A 24416-nucleotide genomic window follows, 5' to 3' on the forward strand; every position below is an offset into this window, starting at 1 on the left:
TCTCCTCAAAACTGTCAGACCCACAGGGAGCCTAAGAGAAACATGCTGACTAAACACAATGTGGAATCCTGGATGGGATGCTGGAACAGAAAAAGCAAAGTATACGGCAAAAGCTAAGGAAATCGGAATAAAGCACAGACCTCAGTTAATACTAATAATGTACCAACATTGGTTTATCAGTTGGGACAAGTGTACCAAACTGATATCAGATATTAATAACAACAGGGGAAACTTGATGTGGATAGCCAACATCAAGAACTTTCTGGGCCAGTCTGGTAACTTCTCTGCAAATCTAAAACCATTCTATATTAAAAGGTTTATTCTTAAAAAAAGGAAAGATGAGGGCAAAATATCCTCAAAACCCTAACAATTGCTCCCATCTTGCAAGAATCCTCTTCCTGATTTAGGGAAGCCCAGTTAACAGAGATGACCCTGATCCAGCCCCGTCTCTGTCACCGACCAACCATGAGACCTGAGCAAACCATTCGGTCTATGTCCAACAGCTTCAGTTCCCCATTTTCATTACAGCCATAGCATTTGAACCATCCCTCTCTGATAGGGATGACGTCAGGATGATATATGATAATGTACTTCAAAAGCCAGTCACGCTACTAAGTCAGGGTGTTCTTACTGCCATTGTAAAACAGAGAGTACATGATGGACAGAGCTCATTGCCTGGGGAGGTCTCCTATTCTGTAAAATGCCTCATGTGCTATGAAAGAGAGGAGCTGATGATGGCATCTGCCACGTCTGGAACAGCACCTGCAGGTCAGATGAGTTTTTATTTGCAAGTTAAAGACAAAAGATATTGCCTGCTGCTGTCTATTAAATGCAAACCATCCTAAAAGTTACCGTAGTTAAAAAAAAACTGGCAATCACCAACTGTATTTATGTAGAAGATACAAATACATGTGTTCTACCAGAATGTTTTTAAAACACAGAAAGTCAGTGGGATTTCACCATACATAAATAACCCAAAATACTCAGTGTTTCTGTGTATATGTTCCCATGCAAGGAAGTCCGACAGCTCTGGCTGGGCAATGAGCATCACCAACCACGGGTCATAGCTCGGCATCTCTATGACAGGCGTAAAGACACGTTTGAGAGGACATGTTGAGTATCTGATGAGCCAAATGGTGCCCAGGAGACTATATACCCAGCTTCCCTTTCACTCTTTTGGTTTTTTAAAGAATGGCATGTCTACTCATGGTTCAGAAATCACATTTCTTTAAAAAGTAAAACACTTTCTCCATAAAGATATGAAGCATGCTCTTAAAACTCACTCCACAGGGTTCAAAAAGCAGGCAAGTGCACGGTGATTCTATTACTGAGTACCCAGGAGACTAGATACATGAACCACAAACTTAAGCTCAAGCTTCTGGTTAGGAAAAGAATAGGCTTCAGTTTCTGAAGCCCTGTGGGGGCGATGTGGACACTGATTGAACCGCCCCTCTCGTGGCCAGCCCCCACTGCTCCAGATTTTGGAAAGAGTTTATTCATACCAACACCCAGCAACAACAATGATCAGTCATAAATATCCAGTTATCCACCCTTTAAAAAGCAGTTGTGGACAATTTTTAAAATGAATTTTTAGTTTCACCAATTCTAAACCAAGCAGAAATGAAAATGTTAACCCTTTAGAGACCTCCAAAATGTCCTATATGGATGGTCATCTATTCTACAACTCTAACCCTAGTGATGTATGTGTGTAATTTTTTTAAATTATAAGCTACCACTGGTTAGAATTTGGAGAGAGAAGCTAAGCTTCTGTAGGGCCTTGTGGGAAAGGGGCTGGAACACCCTCACAGAGGACAGAACCAAGGACTGTCAGACCCGGGCCCTGATTGCCAGGATGAGGAATGGAGCCTGACCGACTACAAGAGTCCGTTCCTGGGTCAGAGCTTTTAGATTCCTCATCTCTAATCTTCCTAACAAACCACAAAGTCGATGCCCTCATCATATATATGAAGCCTCAGACTGAGAGAGATTAAATAACTTATAGAAGGTCACACAGCTTTAAACCGAAACTTGTTTTTCCAACTCCACTCCAATGCTTTCTCCCAACCTTTCCCGGATCTGTCACCAAATTATACAGAAGTCATCATTTAACTTAACATCTAAAGAAAGACATTTATTTAAGAAAGACGAAGGATACAAAGGCATAATCTTACATGACTATAATTTTGTGAAATAGTTAACAGTAACAATTTAGTAGGTCTTTCCTAAAAATGTTTTTAAAAGTCTTTACAAAGAGTAATCCTATAGCCTGCGTTTGCATTTTCTTTACTAAGGTGGCCATCACAGCATTCATCCTAAAGAGAGGGCAGTGGTTACCATACAAACCCAAATAAGCTACACTTAGATTCTGAACCAAAACCCAATTTATTAAATGGGTGATGAGCTTCAGTGTCAAATCTTAGTTCAACTCTTGCTTTAGAGGTTACTAATGACAGAATACATTCCCTAAGGCATATCACCTACGACAGGATTTTCCAGTTTCATTACTAAGACAGTGCAAACAAAAACTATGTCACAATCATCCTCATGGTCCCTAGCCTTCCATTTATGAAATCCATAATCTGAAGCGGTGGGGGGACATTGACAAAGACCCATCAGTACGGTCCCCCCAGTCCATTTCTAGCTCAAATGCCCCTCACCCTAACAAAGTCAGATGTCAGAAATGTAGTCTGCTTTTTTGCCTCACAGGTCATGATTCTAATCACCAGGTTCTCTATGTTTTGGTGAAACAGGAAAAAGTGAACATAAATGCCCGAGAACGTATCAGAATAGCAGTGTTTCCCCAACACCTTCCCTGATAATGGAAGTTAGTGGTGATATAATTTCTGTAAGATTTCAAACTGCCCCTCCCTCACCTCAAACCCAGGAAGGAAGAAGTGGAATTTATAAAAAGAAACCAGCCAATTATAAAATCCTTTTATAATGTGTAGTTTAAGTTCTCTAAAGACCTCTTTAGTCAGGGGCTCTAAATTAAATTCCCAATGTATTTTGTGCATGTTAAACTATAAAACTGCTGTTAAAAATATTCTATGCTTTTCCACTAATTCATCTATCATACCAAATAGTCTAAATTTGTAAGCTATAACATTAGTTTGAGGGTTGGGAACTGACAGAGAAGGAGGAACGGTTTGATGGGACTAGAGAGATTTTTCCAGTCACATCTAAATACACATTTTGGAAAACATTGTGAGGTCCTTAAGGCTAAGGTGATAAGGTAAATATTACCAACCAGGACTCCCGCTGCTAGATCTCAGGCCATTCTGTCATCACATTCGTTTACTAGAGAAGCCAATAAATCACTATAACCCCAACCCAAAACCAGGTGAATAGTTCTGGTTATTTAAATCCACTACTAAAATTTTTTTCTTCCCTGGTAACTCAGACAGTAAAGAATCTGTCTGCAATGCAGGAGACCCAAGTTCAATGGGGAAGCCCCCTGGGGAAGGTAATGGCAGCCCACTCCAGTATTGTTGCCTGGAGAATTCCATGGACAGAGAAGCCTGGCAGGCTCCATTCTATGGAGTCATAGAGAGTTGGACACAACTGAGTGACTAACACACAACACAACTAAGAAATTCAGAGATTGATGAATTACAGTAAACTAAACATTTCTAGGAAGAAACTTTTGTCAGGGACAAAAATGCCAGTGTTTCCCCGCCCGACCCCCAGCCAGGGCCCAAAGACGTTGAAAACCCTGAAAACAACTGTAGCACAAGCTGTCTGAAGACAGAGCAGAGATTAAGAATAAATACCCTTTGATTCACTTTTTATGTCAATATTCTCTTTTACAAAACGATTTATACTGAAGCAAGGCCTACTCTGGGGCAGAAAAAACAGGTGTAGGTAATTAGCAGCAGAGCTGCCACAGCTGTCCTGAGTGACTGCAGCTGTCATTGGTGGCCTAGCCCTTCAAGGAGGGGTGCGCAGGTGCGTGGAGGAGGAAGGTGTGCCGACATTTCATAGTCACACGCACTCACATTTTACAGTCAGGCTGATTGGCGTGTGGTCCAGAGCCTAAGGTTCCCTTGGCCTGGCCCTCTTTGAAGAAATCAGCATAAAGATGACTATCCTCATCCGAATTTGGTCATTCTTGTTCGTGCTATAATGAAGACAGTGTTCTAATGCAAGACACGTTTATCCCTAATGCTAAAGTGCACAGCCACTACATTTATGCCAACTGCCTGTGAAGATAGATGGACCCCAAACAGATAAGATTAGATCAGGTGTCATGGAGAAGCTGCCTGAAACAAGTAAGTATTCCACCAATATTTACAAAGTGGGTAATTCACACATGCAATTTTTTAAGGTGGCCAACGGAGGGAGGTAGGCTTCAATGTCAGCCAGGTCGGAGCTAGAATAGTGGCCTAGGCGTGTGTCCTGTGACCCTGGACAACTGAGCCAACTTCAGTTGCCCCTTTTATAAAATGAGAATAAAACCACCCTCTCTAACTCTAGGATCTTTGGGACGATTAAATGAAAGTATGCATGCAAGTTACTCATCCAGTGCCAAGCACAAAAGCAGCTCTCAACTGTCAAGATTCCACACACGGAAGCAGTGACATCACAAAAGTTCACTTACTGTTTTCTGAGCATCATATGCTTTAAACCAGATGAGAGGGCGGCTCCTTTCAGGAAAAGATTTCAAACTTGTAAAAGTATTTCAAAGTGCCGTGCTGCTCAGGAGTAGCTGGTAATTTCCCAACTGTTGCTACCCTGTGTCCGCTCCAACCCCTTCCAACCATGTTTACCTTGTAAAGACTGTCCACTAACCCAGACACCAGCTGCATGTGCTTCCCCTGGAATACAGAGAGGGTTTTGTCTGGAAGCAACATGTGGTATCAATTTATCTTTCTCAGCAAGGGCAACAAGGAATCCACTGACTTTAAAAATAAAAAGGGAGTTGTGTAATTTAACTCTTAAAGGCCTCTACCTTTCTGAGTCACTTCCTTTTTTTGGTTATCTCAAAATGAGTTATGGTTGTCAACTCCCAAGCCAGACCCACTGATGTCCACCAAGCAGACTGCAGGCAGTGCCCTGGTCCTCATGAGAGATTTCAGTGGGGATGATCTATAAAGGACTGCTTTTAAATCCAGTGCTCATCTACGCTGCACACAGGACCAGTATTTCAAGTAGGTGTCCTTGCTTTGACTTGTTGTCACTGATAGTTCAGAATGGGACTGCCAAAGACCTGAATTCTAAAATATGTAACTGCTGAACAGTTGACAAAGGTCATGTGAAAAACCCAGTGGAGACCCAGGGAGCTGTGCACCACAGCACAACAACGGAGAGACAGGTTCGGGAGAGATGCTGCCTTTGACTTTTGATGATAGGCTCTTTCAGAGTCAGTTCTCTGCATGATGCCCTGATTTCTCTTAGGTATCAGTTCTCCACCCTGGCTGCCTCTTCCAATCAGCTGCGGAGGCTTTAAGCACTCAATTGTAGAGACTGGTGTGAGTAAGCCTCGGGGAGGCACAATATGAAAGCTCCCCAGATTATCAGCTCAGAGCTGAGAGTCCCTGGAATTTCCCCCTTACGTTTCTGCTGGCTGAGACTCTAAGCTAAAGATTCCTAGTCTCCCCAGGTCTGATGACACAGCACAGCAGATGTTCTTTAAGCCCAAGTTTCCACCATTTAGAAGATAAGGATGAGAATCGGGCTCACAGATTAAAGCTGTGTTTATACGCAGGGAGTAAAACGGAGAGTTAGAGCAATCTATCAGATCACTGGAGTCCAGATAGGGTTTCTTCCTAAAAAAAAAAAAAAAATAATAAGGTGGGGGGAGGAGTTGAGAGGGAAGGGTCCTTGACCTTGCACTGCCTTGTGGACAGTCATCCATCCTGCCCTGTGCCACTTCTCCACCCAGCATGGATAAGCATGGACAGAAAAGGGGCAAGAGGACTTTCCCAAAGGTAGTAACTGATATAGGCCACAGAAGGGATGGGCTGGGACTGTAACTGATCCCTGTAATTCTCAAAGCTCTCCCTGAATTAGCAATGCAACCTCACATAATCCCTTTTATAAGAGACTGTCCTTCAAATGAAATGCCAAAGATAGACTGCATAAAAATAACCACTGAAAAGGCCGTACCCCAATCCTGAGGTACTTATTAGCTTCCATTGTTAAGAATACAGCAAAGTATTACTTAATGAACTCCCTTGAGATCCAAAGCACATGATTTTAAGCAGATCATCTCAAGAACGTTAATAACAACCACACCGTTTCTCCTTCCTCGACTGTAGGAAACACGACGTCGCTGCACTTGGTGCAAAGACCCTGGATGGAGGGAGGCGGGGAGTGGACACTGCAAAGGGCCAAGAAGGGCCCATGTGAGGGAGAAGAGCGAGGGCTGGGCCTTCTCATTAGACAGCAGACATTTAGCTGGCTTGCCTTCGTCTACTACATTTTATCAACTTTGGGGCTAATTTGTTCAAAAGCAAGTACACAAAGTATGACAGCATAAAACAGACTTGAATTCAGAGCCATTGTTTCTGACTACATGGAATACCAACTATAATAGCCTTTCAGACACATAAGAAAAACATTCACATAAAGGATTGCATAATCAACCCTGATGTGTAAGACAAGTTCCAGGCTAGTTCCACTCTTACGTTTGTCTAAAACACTAAAAGTTTAAGCCATTAAAGGACTTATTTTTAAAAGATGATGTTCTAAAATAAATATTGTTGGGAATTTGTCTGAAGGATTAAATTTCCAGCTAGAAACAAGATTTCCGTTAAATCTGCTGACAATCCTCTACCCATACAGATCTTTGGAAAACTAACATTTGTTTCAAGTTTTCACACAGTAAGCAGTAGGTTCTGGTTCCTTGTTTGGAGGAATAAAATAATAACAACCTGGTGATCAGTAAAATGAACCCATTTCTTACCCAAGACAAATGAGACACATGAAGCTTTCTTGGGAAAAGAAAGGCTTGGCAGACAATTTGCTCTTCCCCTCAACTGAACAAGAAGTCCTAGATGGGAAGAAATTTCTCTTAAAGAGCTACTACGCTATTACAGACAGTTTTGTTGGGTTTTCCAGTGTGGGTTTTATTTTCATATTAATTTTTATTTTTTTCATTTAGCAATTTTTTTTCCAAGCCCTTCCACAGCTGTTTCTGCTCTTGGAGGGCAAGAGGGAACATTCCATTCCTCCCAGCCAAACCTGCACTTCCGGCACACAGAGAACCCTGGCAGCCTCGCACCCTCTGCCCACATCCACTCCCCTCAGCAGCCTCCCCACCCCCAAACCCCTCCGGCTGGAAGCCGCACGTCCTCCTTCCCACCCCCGAGGAAGCAGCAACTAATGTATGCAGTCAAAGGAAAGACAATCTCCAGAAAGCAGGTTAAAGCTGCAGCATTTGGCCACCCCTGTCTCCTGGCTCCAGGTTTCTTCCTGATGTGACTGAATCTTTCCCCTTCCCATAAGGGGCTCGGCAAACACATGCTACTTAAATTCTCCTCCCCGGTGGCTCAGACAGTAAAGAATGCACCTGCGATACAAGAGACCCAGGTTCAATCCCTGGGTCAGGAAGATCCCTTGGAGAAGGTAATGGCAACTCACTCCAGAATTCTTGCCTGGAGAATCCCATGGATAGAGGAGCCTGGCAAGCTGCAGTTCATGGGGTTGCAAAGAGTTGGACATGACTGAGCAACTAACACACACCTTAAGACCGTGCAGGACAAGCCACACAAAGTCGATGCTTCAAAGGGTTAAAAACCATGACATAAAAGAACATTCCTGAAACTGACTCTGCAAAGTAGAACAAAGTAGAACAGAAATAGCTTTGTTATTAACAAAATTTTCACTTAAGATTAAAAAAATAAAGCTGCAAGTTTTTTCAGTTTGAAAATGTATTGTGGGTGGAAATGGAGAGAATAAAAGGGCACTGGAAATACACATCCAGAATTCAGGAATGCATTGGAGTTTAATCACTTTCACGGCATTATGTAAGTGATCATCAGGACAGGAAGTTCAGTAAAAGGTAATACTGTGGAAAATGGAGGGCTGCTAAACTCATCTAATAAACAAGCAACCTTAACTTTACAGTGAAAGAAACTGAAGACCAACGAGATAAAAGGCATAGCTGAATTCAATCAGCTAGGAGGTGGCAGCCAAGCTGAGACAAACTCAGATCTCCTGGCCTCTAGGTGTTACAGTAATACCACCCAGAAACACCGTTAGTCCCAGTGTCTGGATTACCATGACAACTGAAAAGGTGAGGTGAAGTGCATGGAGCAGAGGACGGATAAGATCTACCATCCATCCATCCATTCAGCTTCAGTCTGCCTTGCTTTACAACTTATGGAATAGCTGTCTGTCTCCCCTAACACTTACTGAACCCTTTACAACCAGATGCCATGTTTTATTACAGCTTTACTGCCTAGCATGGCACTGCCACATAGCAGGTGCTCAAAAATATTCCTCTAATCCAGTGAATTAGTGGGAAGGGGACAGCAGCCACAAAACAGACCTGAACTATATGTTAAAATGAAATGTTATAAAAACATGAGACCAATAAGTGGTCCTCAATATGAAAAATGGAAGGAAATGTCCATTGCAAAATGTGAAATAGCATCAAGGTTTTTCTAAAGTCAACAAGTCTCAGCCTTGAATATAAACTTCAATTATACAACCAAATTTCCAAAAACAAAATGACATAGTCTAGTAAGCAGGCTTAAGGTTCTCTGTAATAATATTATAGAGATGGGCAGAAGGATGGCACGTAGGCTATTCGGGGGAGCAAGGGTTTGGAAGAATGGTCTCAGGTCCGGCCAGGGTGTAGATGCCTACCTGTCTCTACCCGTCTTGGGGTGTTATGGAGCCCCCATTACTTGGTAATGCAGTTGATTGGCTCAGAGCACTCAGAGGCATCCTTGAAACCACAGATAACACGCCTAGTTCTAAATCTCCCCCAAGCAAACACAGGGATAACAAGAGAAATCCAAAATGAAGTCTACCTCACCTGCAATCTGAAGGAACTTAACTGTATTAGTGCCTGCCCAAGCCAACACTCTGTGCTTCACAAACCTAATCTCACTTTATTTTCATGGAAAGTCTGTTAGGAGGAGACTGGGGTGCAGGACAGTAACTGTCTATAGGCACTGGGGCCTGAAATCAAGCCCAAGGCTAACTCCTATAGCAGAGTTCTAACCACTGCACTGCGTGTCCCTCTCCAGTCCCCCAACTGACTAAGGACAGAGGCACCATTCCAAGTGACCAAGGAGCTTGCAAGACTACACTAACCTGTGTCACTGAATTAAATGTTCTCAGCTCTAAGTTTCTGTACATGGTTCCTAGGACTATGAAAGGAGAGGAAAAGGTGGAAAAAAATCACTAACCATAAAGTAAGTGTTGGAACTGGATCATTTTTAGAAATTATCCTTTTTTCTCAGACACTCCCCAAAAGGAACACTATGGACATGTTCTGCCTTGACCTGGGATCACTACTTTTAGGGAATGAACAAACTGGATCACTGCCATAAACTTTTGAGTGCCCAGGCCTTCCTCTGTGCTATCACCTGTGACCGATTCAAGCCAATTTACCTGGTTGTCCTGGGCAGGCCTATCCAGGCCCCCAAGAGCTGGCACCATTCTAAGGTCCTGAAGCCAGAGACATCAGGCAAATGTCAGTTTTACCAGGGACCTTGCTATTTACAAGGCTTAATCTGAAACAGGGACTCAGCTCTATACTATTTAAAATATGTAATTAGTTTATTATTGAGCCAGAAACGATTAGCTTGCTTTCAAACTATGTGAATTTTAAAACATGATGTCTTTTGCCTGCCAGCTGACAGCATGATCGGGTTGCTTCTGTTTAGCCTCAATCAAAAACTCTGGTAGAAAACTGCTTTAAGGCTTCATATGCATGCTATTTTATTATTTGTCTTCTGGCATCAAAATCTGCAGAAACAGAAATCACTGACAATGCAAGCACACTAAGAGGGTGGATGCAGAGGTGCTGAGTGGGTGAGTTCAACAGCTTGAGAGTTTGACATCTGAGATCCAGGAGAACTGCCTTTCTCTTCTTAGGGTACAATCCCTCTCTTCACGTGGAATTCACTGGCTGTAGCATCACACATACAAACACTGACTGTTTCCAGCTCTTCAGATGGTCTGGTTCAGAAAAAAATGGTTCTTTTCTGTCTTGTTATTTCAAGAGCAATGAATTTCTTCTTGGTAGCTCTGAAATATATGCCAATGTGTGGGCACAGTCACACAGCTACACACGGGCCCACACCCTGGAAAGACTGGGAGGGGTAGAGGCACATTTTTTCAGCTAGGGCAGGAAAAAGTTGGGGCTGGTATTTATAAAACAGACATGTGTGTATGCATCTGGAAGCAGGCTCCCTTCCAAGTGTCAGTGTTAATTATTCTAACAGTCATCAAAAATCAAGGTGTTACTGGTGAAAGCAGAAAAAGGAAGCAAATGCCACCTAACAGAGTATCTCCTGCTGGCTACTGCAAACACAACCACTGACAGGCTTTTTCTTTACGGGAATAAAGAGTAGAGCAGTCGACTCTACAAAATGATTCAGGCCTGCAGCCCCTCTGTCCACTCCACACCCGAGTGAAATTCGGCTAGCAAGGAGTCTCCTGAGGAACTGCTCCCTCTACCTGAGGACCTCACCTGCAAGAGCAGCATTTCACAGTACTGGTTTTGCAAGATTTCTTCTAGTTTAAAATCACAGGATGCAAAAGTGGCTGATGACCAATACAATGATGTTGCTAAATACCGAGTGAATCAACCATTTATTCCCGGACACTCCTGGGTGCCAATTACACTCCCAGATGAGCACCAGCCAGCTTGAAAGTCCACATGAATGATCAAATAAAGATAGGAGATGACATTCCATTTGCTGAAGAACCAGGCATTCATTCTATTTTTTTTTCCTGAAGAAAATACTGATTGAGCCATTTGTATACAAGTGCATTTTAATTTATAATCTAGGATGTTCTTCACTTTCACTTTTCACTTTCATGCATTGGGGAAGGAAATGGCAACCCACTCCAGTGTTCTTGCCTAGAGAATCCCAGGGACGGTGAAGCCTCATGGGCTGCCGTCTATGGGGTCGCACAGAGTCAGACACAACTGAAACGACTTAGCAGCAGTAGCAGGATGTTCTCAAATGTGCAAGCTAACCATTAGTACTACCCCTCAAATTATGATGAATGAAGCACGTTGAATGTGCATGGGATAAATCAGTTTCTCTGAAAACCATGACGCGAATGCAGTATTTTAATACTAATACGTACTAGGCTGACATCTCCTCACATACACTGTTAGGTAAGCTTGAAAGCACTTAAGAAACTGGAAGCAACTAGTGTCAGTTGTGATACTAATCTATCACCCAAAGGGCAGGAGGGATAATATTAATTGCTAAGGACAGTCATACAAGAGGCTAAGAGTCTATGGGACATAAGAGACACTACATGTGTGGTGGAGAGTTGGAGGTGAGACCACTCCCCACCCAGCAGGCGTCACAGTGCTCCAGGGCTCCCTGGTTCCCACACACTTGCTGCCAGTGATTCCAAATCCATGCCTGAGGATGCAGGACCCCTGACTTTACAACTACCTCCTTGGCTGAGTCTCATTTGGCAGGTCTGGCCCTCAGATTCTCTCCCCCAACTTTCTCAAGCTCATCACCTGGACTTCCTGAACTTTCCAATTCTTTCCCCTTAGGTTGTTCATTTGCTAACAGGAAATGCGTGTGAGCTCATAGCACAACCAGGCCCTAGGTCGTTCCCTAAGACTTAACAAATCATCATACATTCAGGGTCCACTGAAACCAATCCCTTTACGTCAAGACAAGGGAGGAAACATGCACAAGAACAGATATTGCTGAGCCATTCTTAGGTTCACAGGTAGCTTCATGTAACACACTTCAGACTCTCTGAGACATTATGAGGAATAATATCACCCTATATTCCCTGCAGATGGTGACTGCAGCCATGAAATTAAAAGACGCTTACTCCTTGGAAGGAAAGTTATGACCAACCTAGATAGCATATTCAAAAGCAGAGACATTACTTTGCCGACTAAGGTCCGTCTAGTCAAGGCTATGGTTTTTCCAGTAGTCATGTATGGATGTGAGAGTTCGACTGTGAAGAAAGCTGAGTGCCGAAGAATTGATGCTTTTGAACTGTGGTGTTGGAGAAGACTCTTGAGAGTCCCTTGGACTGCAAGGAGATACAACCAGTCCATTCTAAAGGAGATCAGTCCTGGGTGTTCTTTGGAAGGAATGATGCTAAAGCTGAAACTCCAGTACTTTGGTCACCTGATGCGAAGAACTGACTCATTGGAAAAGACCCTGATGCTGGGAGGGATTGGGGGCATGAGGAGAAGGGGACGACAGAGGATGAGATGGCTGGATGGTATCACCGACTCGATGGATGTGAGTCTGAGTGAACTCTGGGAGTTAGTGATGGACAGGGAGGCCTGGTGTGCTGCAATTCATGGGGTCACAGAGAGTCGGACACGACTGAGCAACTGAACTGAACTGACTGATATTCCCTGTTTCTCCAGCAACGTGTTCATCAGGTTCTTCCAAACTGCCCTGACCTAGGGTCTCCCCAAGTAAAAAAGATAGCCAAGTCCTGATGCTAATTTGTGGACAGAACAGGAAATTAAGCTTCTCATAAGGTTAATGATCCAAGTTGGGAGACAATTCTCCACGGGGTCTCTGCAGGTCTTCCAAGCAAAGTATGAACAGCCCTTAGTTCTAGACTATCATTCAAAGATGTCTGTATTTGCATAGCCTTGAAAAACAGCGATGACATTGCACTCCAGAGCGAAGAACAGGTGTGCTGATTGCTCATTACCAAACATGTAGGATCCCCAAACTCAGGATTCCTCTTCCATTAACCAAACTCACTGCATGTACATGCATCAACCTGGACTCATCTGTGTCACTCATTCCCATGGGATTTGGGAGCAAGGATGGAGCAATGGGAAATATGTGGCTGCTCATGCTGCTTGCTGGGCAACCAGTGAGTAATAAATTCTCTGCCTTTGACCCAGGAGTCTCATGTCCAGCAGGGTCAAATCTCAGATCCTTCCAGTTCCTGACAGTCTGCTACTTTAGTTTATGAACTACTGACATTTCCTTAACTGTACCAGATAAAACTGGGCAATTCATCTCTAGCTAACTTTCTTCTCTACTCCTACATAAATGAGAAGAAACACAGATAATGGGATGGAGGAAAATGAGGTCACGAGTAAGAGGCATTTTGAAGGTTCTGATCTGGCTCTGCTGAGGACCCATAAGGCTTTATGAAGGCAAACCATGAATAGAGGGGGAGGGGCAGGGGAAAAGGAAAAGCTCCTCCTGTAGCCACTGTGCAGTGTTTCGTCCGCATCAGTCACCATCTTTGTCAGGGGTTGCTCAACTCTGCGGTTTGCTCATGAAGAGCAGAGTGAGCAGCAGCTTGGGTCTGTCGCTTTTGCCTTCCTCCTCCACTGAACAAGAGGACAGACCACATTATGTCCTCTAGGTAACACCTGTTGATTTTCTGCAGTGGCCGGATCTCCATCAGGGAGCCCTGGGCCATTCTTAGAGGGAAGAGGCTCTCCCTAGTCCTTCTGACTTGCCTGTGAGCTACCCCAAGTCTCACCCTGATGGAAATACTTTCATGGTCTTTATCTCGCCACAGTGACTGTCGGTGCACCTGTCACACAGGCAGAAGCCTGAGATTCCCTCCTCCTCCTTTGCGAGCTCTTCTACATACATTTGCTGCATTCCTCAGACAGTATTTAGCAGCTTCAGACCTGCAGAAAGGAAGACGGACTAGGCGGTTCCTGTGAACCGAGAGCAAACACACACACATTGAAACACTCCAAGTTTCCAAAAGAGAGTTAATTTTCTAGCTTATTAACTATGAACCAGGAGCCTCTACTATGAAATATAAAAACCTTACAAAACTTAACGCTCTTCAGTTTTTAACTACTGATTTAAGTCAGACATGTTCTGGTACATAGGAAATTGGTATTTTCTTTTCCCTCCCTTATCCTCCTGGATAACCTACTTCCATTCTTGGCAAAATGAGGTGTATATTTACTATAGTGTTCACATGCACCTACACGTCCAGAGACTCTGGAATGAGGCTGGGTTGTTGCCACACAGCCAAATAATGTGCCCTTTGAGAAATAATTATCAATTAGAGTGCTATAAAATGGGCCAGCAGTTTTACTCCACTCACACTGTGTGGTATTTTGGCCACCAAACACAACAAGCTTTCTTCGGTTCTCTTTACGTCAATCAGAAAATTACATTAATTTGCTCCGATGCTATTTGTGGACATATGTGGAAAGAATGCAGACATCCAGGGGTAAATTAGAGTCAATTCACTCCACTTGGGCAGCAGGTCCCCACACAGACATTAACATTATACAGGGACCCCAGCCTGGGCTATAGCAATGGATCTACAGTAAGGAACTATTAGCAACAACTTGCAAGTAATCAATTTCCAGTGCTTTTGAGTCTAGAGGAGCTGCCAAAAGAATCTGGCAAAAGCCATCATTTTAAAAACACCAATTTAAGCTACAGTAAGGTATTCTTACTATAGCAAATAGGTTTTATTTTGTCTCTTTAAATCTATATAGGAGGTTGAAAAATAGAAAAAATTAAAGGTTTGAAATTTAGATATCACTTGGACATTTTAAGTCTTACAGCTTTTCTGTCCTTCTTCCTGACAGCTCTCTTTTATGTGATATTATGTTTGGTGATAATTATTAAAATATTTCCTGGGGGGAAAGATATAAAAATAGGAAGAAGTTATATATAAGTTCTTAACAGAAGAAAAACTGGGAAGAGTTAAAGAGCAAAAGAAGACACAACTACATCCCCTGTTCTGTCCTGACACACGGAAGACCCTTAATACACCTTCTTGACAGGATAAATGAACGCCCCCCTCATTTTCTCTATTGAAGTAATCCATGCTGAATAAGGTTAGCGTCTGTAATACACTGCAGGAAGTCCAGCATTACAGAAGCAGACACTCTTTTCTCAGGTTCTCCATCTCCAAAAACCTCTTATCTCTTGCATTTAAAGTCACAGTAAATAAAGTATCAGATTTACATAAATTTAAGTCATCTGTGGTAAACTTCTCCACTTAGAAATTGAAACTGTGGATATTATTCATTTTACTAGAAATCACACTCATGCTTTAGGTGAACTATACAATTCAAACTACTGTAACACAGAGGGAAAGAAAATTTTATTTTTAATTAAGATTCATGACTTTTTTAAAACTGAGGAAAATAAACATTTAAATTGATTTGCAAAAGTATTAACTAGGTACAAACTTAAAAAAATCAGTATCTACTGACATTAAAAATGTACATTACCTTTGACTTAGAAGAACAGATCACTTCTCTTAGTGAAAATAGTTCACTATTAATTTTGGGCTTTTTGTCATATATAGCCAAATCTAATCCTACCTGATTCCAGCTTGTGTTTCTTCCAGTCCAGCGTTTCTCATGATGTACTCTGCATAGAAGTTAAATAAGCAGGGTGACAATAAACAGCCTTGATGCACTCCTTTTCCTATTTGGAACCAGTCTGTTGTTCCATGTCCAGTTCTAACTGTTGCTTCCTGACCTGCATACAGATTTCTCAAGAGGCAGGTCAGGTGGTCTGGTATTCCCATCTCTCTCAGAATTTTCCACAGTTCATTGTGATCCACACAGTCCAAGGCTTTGGCATAGTCAATAAAGCAGAAATAGATGTTTTTCTGGAACTCTCTTGCTTTTCCCATGATCCAGTGGATGTTGGCAATTTGATCTCTGGTTCCTCTGCCTTTTCTAAATCCAGCTTGAACATCAGAAAGTTCACGGTTCACGTAGTGCTGAAGTCTGGCTTGGAGAATTTTGAGCATTACTTTACTAGCATGTGAGATGAGTGCAACTGTGCGGTAGTTTGAGCATTCTTTTGCATTGCCTTTCTTTGGAATTGGAATGAAAACTGACCTTTTCCAGTCCTGTGGCCACTGCTGAGTTTTCCAAATTTGCTGGCATATTGAGTGCAGCACTTTCACAGCATCATCTCCCAGGATTTGAAACAGCTCAACTGGAATTCCATCACCTCCACTAGCTTTGTTCGTAGCGATGTTTTCCAAGGCCCACTTGATTTCACATTCCAGGATGTCTGGCTCTAGCTTAGTGATCACACCATTATGATTATCTTGGTTGTGATGATCTTTTTTGTACAGTTCTGTGTATTCTGCCACCTCTTCTTAATATCTTCTGCTTCTGTTAGGTCCATACCATTTCTGTCCTTTATCGAGCCCATCTTTGCATGAAATGTTCCTGTGGTATCTTTAATTTTCTTGAAGAGATCTCTAGTCTTTCCCATTCTGTTGTTTCCCTCTATTTCTTTGCATTGATCGCTGAGGAAGGCTTTCTTATCTTTTCTTGCTATTCTTTGGAACTCTGCATTCAGATGCTTATATCTTTCCTTTCCTCCTTTGCTTTTCACTTCTCTTCTTTTCACAGCTATTTGTAAGGCCTCCCCAGACAGCCATTTTGCTTTTTTGCATTTCTTTTCCATGGGGATGGTCTTGATCCCTGTCTCCTGTACAATGTCACGAACCTCAGTCCATAGTTCATCAGGCACTCTATCTATCAGATCTAGGCCCTTAAATCTATTTCTCACTTCCACTGTATAATCATAAGGGATGTGATTTAGGTCATACCTGAATGGTCTAGCGGTTTTCCCTACTTTCTTCAATTTGAGTCGGAATTTGGTAATAAGGAATTCATGATCTGAGCCACAGTCAGCTCCCGGTCTTGTTTTTGTTGACTGTATAGAGCTTTTCCATCTTTGGCTGCAAAGAATATAATCAGTCTGATTTCGGTGTTGACCATCTGGTGATGTCCATGTGTAGAGTCTTCTGTTGTGTTGTTGGAAGAGGGTGTTTGCTATGACCAGTGCATTTTCTTGGCAAAACCCTATTAGTCTTTGCCCTGCTTCATTCCGCATTCCAAGGCCAAATTTGCCTGTTACTCAGGGAGAAATATCAATAAGCTCAGATATGCAGATGACACCACCCTTTTGGCAGAAAGTGAAGAGGAACTAAGAAGCCTCTTGATGAAAGTGAAAGAGGAGAGTGAAAAAGTTGGCTTAAAGCTCAACATTCAGAAAACGAAGATCATGACATCTGGTCCCATCACTTCATGGGAAATAGATGGGGAAACAGTGGAAACAGTGTCAGACTTTATTTTGGGGGGCTCCAAAATCACTGCAGATGGTGACTGCAGCCATGAAATTAAAAGACGCTTACTCCTTGGAAGGAAAGTTATCACCGACCTAGATAGCATACTGAAAAGCAGAGACATTACTTTGCCAACAAAGGTCCATCTAGTCAAGGCTATGGTTTTTCCTGTGGTCATGTATGGATGTGAGAGGTGGACTGTGAAGAAAGCTGAGCACCGAAGAATTGATGCTTTTGAACTGTGGTGTTGGAGAAGACTCTTGAGAGTCCCTTGGACTGCAAGGAGATACAACCAGTCCATTCTAAAGGAGATCAGCCCTGGGATTTCTTTGGAAGGAATGATGCTAAAGATGAAACTCCAGTACTCTGGCCACCTCATGCAAAGAGTTGACTCACTGGAAAAGACCCTGATGCTGGGAAGGATTGGGGGCGGGAGAAGGGGACAACAGAGGATGAGATGGCTGGATGGCATCACTGACTCGATGGACGTGAGTCTGAGTGAACTCCGGGAGCTGGTGACCGACAGGGAGGCCTGGTGTGCTGTGATTCATGGGGTCACAAAGAGTCGTACACGACTGAGCGACTGAACTGAACTGAAGGACAGGGACCCAGCACATTTGCAAGTGATGAGGCTGTATTTATCATGAGGCTCTCAACACTTCCCGGTTTGGATGCACCTGGATCTCAAGAGAAAGAACACTTTCGTGGTTTTAGACATAAAAAATGTATCATGCAAATTATGGCTGAGAGACATATGGTCTTAGCTTCTAGGAATTAATTTTACAATAACACAATATATAAAGCTCTTTCTACTGATCATGGCAATTATGCAAGGCCGTACCTTAGCAATGATTTTCACAAAACTATCAGAAATAACATAAACAGCCAGTGAGCAAAGAATATCTACAACACACTGTAATGTTCTAGCTTGGACAAAGCCTTGCTCTTGTGACTCTGAAGCAACATGAAATGAGTGGAAAGTAAGGCAGACGCAGTGACATCATCAGTCTCCACTCAAGACCAGAGCATCAAATCCAAAAAATAAAATCCTATCCAATAAGAAACCAACAATCTCCCATCTGGACATCATGGGATAGCATCCAGTAAGAGTATTAAAACAAAACTCTGTATTCCCATGGAACCAAACAGTGGTCAGCTATCCATCCCTAAAATGAATTTTCAAAAATCAGGAAATGAGTAAATGAAGAGATCTGTCACAAAGTTATTGCAATATTCTGAATAATGAATGCTATACAAGAATAGGAACTTTATTGCATTAAGATACCACGACTATCTCAGTTTTTCATGTGTAAAGGTTGGATACTGAAAATCGCATCTATGAAGACCTAATAAACAGAGCAGCATTGCAATGTTTGAGTGTGCTGTCTGACCTCATCTGTATATGAGAGCATACTGGGGAGAGAGTCTTGGCGACCCCCGGTTAGGCCGGCACTATGGGTTGCAGTCACTGACTTGAAAGCAGAGTCATCTACAGGAGAAGAAGGAAAGACGGGTGATTTCCTCGGAGAGAAGACTACTTAGTGACTAATATCTCACATCTGTTTCACTGATGAATACTAAGCAGTCACTCTCCAAGCCCGTGTGGGATGAAAAGAGTTATTTCAGAGTTTAAACTGTCCCTTGCAACATCTTTTAAACTCTTCTTAATATGCTATTGAGTCCATTCCTGGCACTTCATAAATAAAGCTATAAAGTCTTGGCTCTGAATGGGTTATCGGGGCATCAACACCTCTGCTAGAAGGCAAGGCCACTGGGCCAGGACTACCAACATCTCTGGTGTCTCCCACACAATTCCTCACAAAGGGCTTTGCACTCTTTCCATGAAACTGCAACCACCCTAATTTACAGTCCATGAGGTCACAAGTGTCAGACAAGACTTAGCAAGTTAATTTCCCCCTAATTTAAAAAGGGGGAAAAAAAACCCTTGAAATCACAATATATGTTTAATGGACTAATAGCTCTTTTGAAAAGTGATTTTTAGTTTACTAACATTTTGTCCTTAGGAATAAATGTCCCACATCAAGTCTCAATTTCCTTTTGCTTCAGGATTTGAGCAACCCCCCTAGGCCATTCCATCCTGATCACTTCCCCAGAACTAGCACCTGAAGCTAACAGAAGTCCTTTGATTGTTAACTTTGAGGATGCTATCACTTCAAGATGACCGTGGCTGGAGGTAAAAGAGAAACAAGACCTTCCCTGACATGGAGGGTGGATCCAGGGTGGCAGGGGCAGGAAGGAATGGCGACCAAAGGGCAGTCTCTCCCTCTCCCCTCACACAGACTGTCAGGGCTGGATCAGTGGAGGAAGAAGTAGAGGGGCCTCCTGCATACACAATCGAATAGGTATTTACTGAGATCCTTTCGAGCACCAGGTGTACAAACACCAGTAACCAAGACACAGTCCCAGTCTCATTCATGAATTTTACAATTCTGTGGGGTAAGGGAGAGATAAGGGACAGATAATAATTAAAACAAACAAATACATACGTAATTACAAGTTGTGAAAAGTGCCCTGAAGGAAAACAAGAGTACCACAAGAGAAAGTAACAGGGTGGGTTGGACAGACCTAAGATTTAGATTGGGAATTCACGAAAGACCCAAGACCTGGAGGATGAGCAACCAAGCAGTGAAAGTCATCAGGGTCGATGCATTTACCTACAGGAAAAAAAAGGGAGGAGTATCTGAGATGTTCTCCTTGAAGTCAGGCAATGTGAGGTCAGGTAGAGATGAGGACCCAAATGGAGAGGAGCCACCAGACAAGAGGGGCCGTGGTGGTCATGACTGTGAGAATGCAGTACTTCCAGAAGACACAGCAGGCACCGCTCAAAGGCAGAGAGAGAGGAGGAGGTGAACACTGTCCGTGAGCTTTGGCAACAAAGAGGCATCACTGGTGGCCTTGGTAACAGCAGTATTGGCAGTGCCCAGGGCAAAAGTCAGGGAAGATACCAGCAACCGATAATAAATAATAAACCATAATCATAAGTCATAATCATAATTAAAAAGGTAACACTTACTGAGTGTTTATTATGCACTAAGCGCTGTTTAACAATATTATCTTATGTGCTGCAAATGAGAACACTGACCCCTCAGGAAATCTGCCCAAGACTACATGCTGTGAGCAGAGGGTCCAGGATCATAACTCCAGAAGTCTGGCTCGAGTCCAAACACTATGTGTGGAAGTGGGTGCCAGGGCCTATGGGTAGGGGCTGGCACGGTCCTGGCCCTGGAGTCACACGCAAGCCTCTCCCAGCAGAGGACATGGCTAGGCAGACTCTACTGGCTACAGTGGCCACAAGACTGTCCTTCCACCTTGGGAAAATAATGACTGTCTAAGAAAGGGTATGTCTCAGAATAGGCACTCCGCAATTTCCCACTATTCATCCAGTGAGACCCCTAGAAGTTATTTCCACTTAGAGATTCCCTAAAGGGCAAACGCAGCTGCAGTCCACGCTGAAGTCAGGTGTTACTGCCCTGCCACATGCTGTAACTCAGCAGCTCAGCTCTAGATCACACACTTTTCATCAGTTGGGTCCCAGAGGCACAGGGTGAGATGGGGCATGGCTAAGTGAACACACTGGACGTATCCTTTGCCCTACAGTTTAGTCAGGAAGGAAAGTCGCGCCATGAGAAGAAATTGCTGCACTGCTCCTGAGCAGTCCTTTCAATCCATAACCAGGAAAATAAATATAGACACAAACGAAACAGAGGAGCCATTGGCTTCTTTTGAGGTCTGCTCATTTTCAGGACCTGGCATTCTCATGCTTTCATCTCTGCTGAGCATAATTTTTAGGTCTTTGGGAGGATGAGTGCTAGTTCTGAGGTGACCTCAGTGGTCAAAACCAGTGAGCTAGGGTCCTTGGAGGGCCTCTCTAAGCCTTCCCTTCCCCTTGCCCCTTTCTCATCCTTTCTGTCTTCAGGCAGTTTAACATAGACCAAGTCTGAAAACACCAAGCTGGTCCGGGGTAAAGAAGTTACTGGTTGTTTACACAGTAAAATTACGAGCCTGAACAAAAAATAAAACCATCCTCTGTGGAACAGCACTACACACACACACACACACACACAAAATGAGGCAAAATAAAATTCCTCATTCAGTAAAGCTTTTGCAGGGATTACCAAAGGTGGGGAATCAAAGAGGCTGGAAGCCTATTTAACATTTTATGAGTGAATCTCCAGGTTAGGAAGTGGAGAACATGTAGAAATTCTTTAGTTAGGAAGTTTAGATGCACTTATCAAATCATGTGAAATATATATTAGGTTCTAGAGTCTTACAAATGAACTCCATCTGTATGCAGAGGACTAAAAACAAGCTGCAACAACAGCGAGGACTAAAGAGATGAATGAGTCTTGGGGCCACTAACTAGACTGCCTGCTACTCAGGGAGGAATCAGACAATCCTTCCAGTGACTGTTGCAGCAACTGTCCAAAACAAGGCAAGTTTAGAGTTCAAACCTTAGTCTCCGTGAAAGGAGTAAAGTAAGTTAGAGTACAACTCCTGCCATATGCAAATGACTCTAATTTTTCAAAATCTTTGTTATTTGCTAGCCTTGAATTGGCTACAAGTTGTTGAGCCTTTTTGTTTTGTCTTCAACTTTCCTCAGAGCAGCGGCTGTGCTTTGCTGAAGCAGCTGTGAAGAGATACCCCACGCACAAGGTAAGAGAAACCCAAGTAAGATGGCAGGTGTTGCAAGAGGGCATCAGAGGGCAGACACACTGAAACCATACTCACAGAAAACAAGTCAATCTAATCACACTAGGACCACAGCCTTGTCTAACTCAATGAAACCAAGCCATGCACGTGGGGCAACCCAAGACAGGCGGGTCATGGTGGAGAGGTCTGACAAAATGTGGTCCACTGGAGAAGGGAATGGCAAACCACTTCAGTATTCTTGCCTTGAGAACCCCATGAACAGTATGAAAAGGCAAAATGATAGGATACCAAAAGAGGAACTCCCCAGGTCAGTAGGTGTCCACTATGCTACTGGAGATCAGTGGAGAAATAACTCCAGAAAGAATGAAGGGATGGAGCCAAAGCAAAAACAATACCCAGCTGTGGTTGTGACTGGTGACAGAAGCAAGATCCGATGCTATAAAGAGCAATAGTGCATAGGCACCTGGAATGTCAGGTCCATGCATCAAGGCAAATTGGAAGTGGTCAAACAGGAGATGGCAAGGGTGAACGTTGACATTCTAGGAATCAGCGAACTAAAATGGACTGGAATGGGTGAATTTAACTCATATGACCATTCTATCTACTACTGTGAGCAGGTATCCCTCAGAAGAAATGGGGTAGCCATCATGGTCAGCAAAAGAATCCAAAATGCAGTACTTGGATGCAATCTCAAAAAGGACAGAATGATCTCTGTTCGTTTCCAAGGCAAACCATTCAAGATCACAGTAATCCAAGTCTATGCCCCAACCAGTAATGCTGAAGAAGCTGAAGTTGAACGGTTCTATGAAGACCTATAAGACCTTGTAGAACTAACACCCAAAAAAGATGTCCTTTTCATTATAGGGGACTGGAATGCAAGTAGGAAGTCAAGAAACACCTGGAATAACAGGCAAATTTGGCCTTGGAATGCAGAATGAAGCAGGGCAAAGACTAATAGAGTTTTGCCAAGAAAATGCACTGGTCATAGCAAACACCCTCTTCCAACAACACAAGAGAAGACTCTACACATGGACATCACCAGATGGTCAACACCGAAATCAGACTGATTATATTCTTTGCAGCCAAAGATGGAAAAGCTCTATACAGTCAACAAAAACAAGACCGGGAGCTGACTGTGGCTCAGATCATGAACTCCTTATTACCAAATTCCGACTCAAATTGAAGAAAGTAGGGAAAACCGCTAGACCATTCAGGTATGACCTAAATCACATCCCTTATGATTATACAGTGGAAGTGAGAAAGAGATTTAAGGGCCTAGATCTGATAGATAGAGTGCCTGATGAACTATGGATGGAGGTTCATGACATTGTACAGGAGACAGGGATCAAGACCATCCCCATGGAAAGGAAATGCAAAAAAGCAAAATGGCTCTCTGGGGAGGCCTTACAAATAGCTGTGAAAAGAAGAGAGGTGAAAAGCAAAGGAGAAAAGGAAAGATATAAGCATCTGAATGCAGAGTTCCAAAGAATAGCAAGAAGAGATAAGAAAGCCTTCCTCAGCAATCAACGCAAAGAAATAGAGGGAAACAACAGAATCGGAAAGACTAGACATCTCTTCAAGAAAATTAGAGATACCAAGGGAACATTTCATGCAAAGATGGGCTTGATAAAGGACAGAAATGGTATGGACCTAACAGAAGCAGAAGATATTAAGAAGAGGTGGCAAGAATATACAGAAGAACTGTACAAAAAAGATCCTGACAACCCGGATAATCATAATGGTGTGATCACTAAGCTAGAGCCAGACATCCTGGAATGTGAAGTCAAGAGGGCCTTAGAAAGCATCATTATGAACAAAGCTAGTGGAGGTGATGGAATTCCAGTTGCGCTATTTCAAATCCTGAAAGAGGATGCTGTGAAAGTGCTGCACTCAATATGCCAGCAAATTTGGAAAACTCAGCAGTGGCCACAGGACTGGAAAAGGTCAGTTTTCATTCCAATCCCAAAGAAAGGCAATGCCAAAGAATGCTCAAACTACCGCACAATTGCACTTATCTCACACGCTAGTAAAGTAATGCTCAAAATTCTCCAAGCCAGGCTTCAACAATATGTGAACCATGAACTTCCTGATGTTCAAGCTGGTTTTAGAAAAAGCAGAGGAACCAGAGATCAAATTGCCAACATCCGCTGGATCATCGAAAAGGCAAGAGAGTTCCAGAAAACATCTATTTCTGCTTTATTGACTATGCCAAAGCCTTTGATTGTGTGGATCACAATAAACTGTGGAAAATTCTGAAAGAGATGGGAATACCAGACCACCTGACCTGCCTCTTGAGAAATCTGTATGCAGGTCAGGAAGCAACAGTTAGAACTGGACATGGAACAACAGACTGGTTCCAAATAGGAAAAGGAGTGCATCAAGGCTGTATATTGTCACCCTGCTTATTTAACTCATATGCAGAGTACATCATGAGAAACCCTGGACTGGAAGAAACACAAGCTGGAATCAAGATTGCCGGGAGAAATATCAATAACCTCAGATATGCAGATGACACC

General features: G+C 43.0%; 1 protein-coding gene across 2 annotated transcripts in view; it reads right to left on the reverse strand.

Moving 5' to 3' along the window:
- The window catches only part of FOXO3 (forkhead box O3), a 122458-nt gene that overhangs the window by 20607 nt on the left and 77435 nt on the right, over positions 1-24416 (reverse strand). The gene's annotated exons all lie outside the window — the stretch shown is intronic.

This window comes from Budorcas taxicolor, chromosome 9 (assembly GCF_023091745.1).
Source record: "Budorcas taxicolor isolate Tak-1 chromosome 9, Takin1.1, whole genome shotgun sequence".
Taxonomy (NCBI): Eukaryota; Metazoa; Chordata; class Mammalia; order Artiodactyla; family Bovidae; genus Budorcas; species Budorcas taxicolor.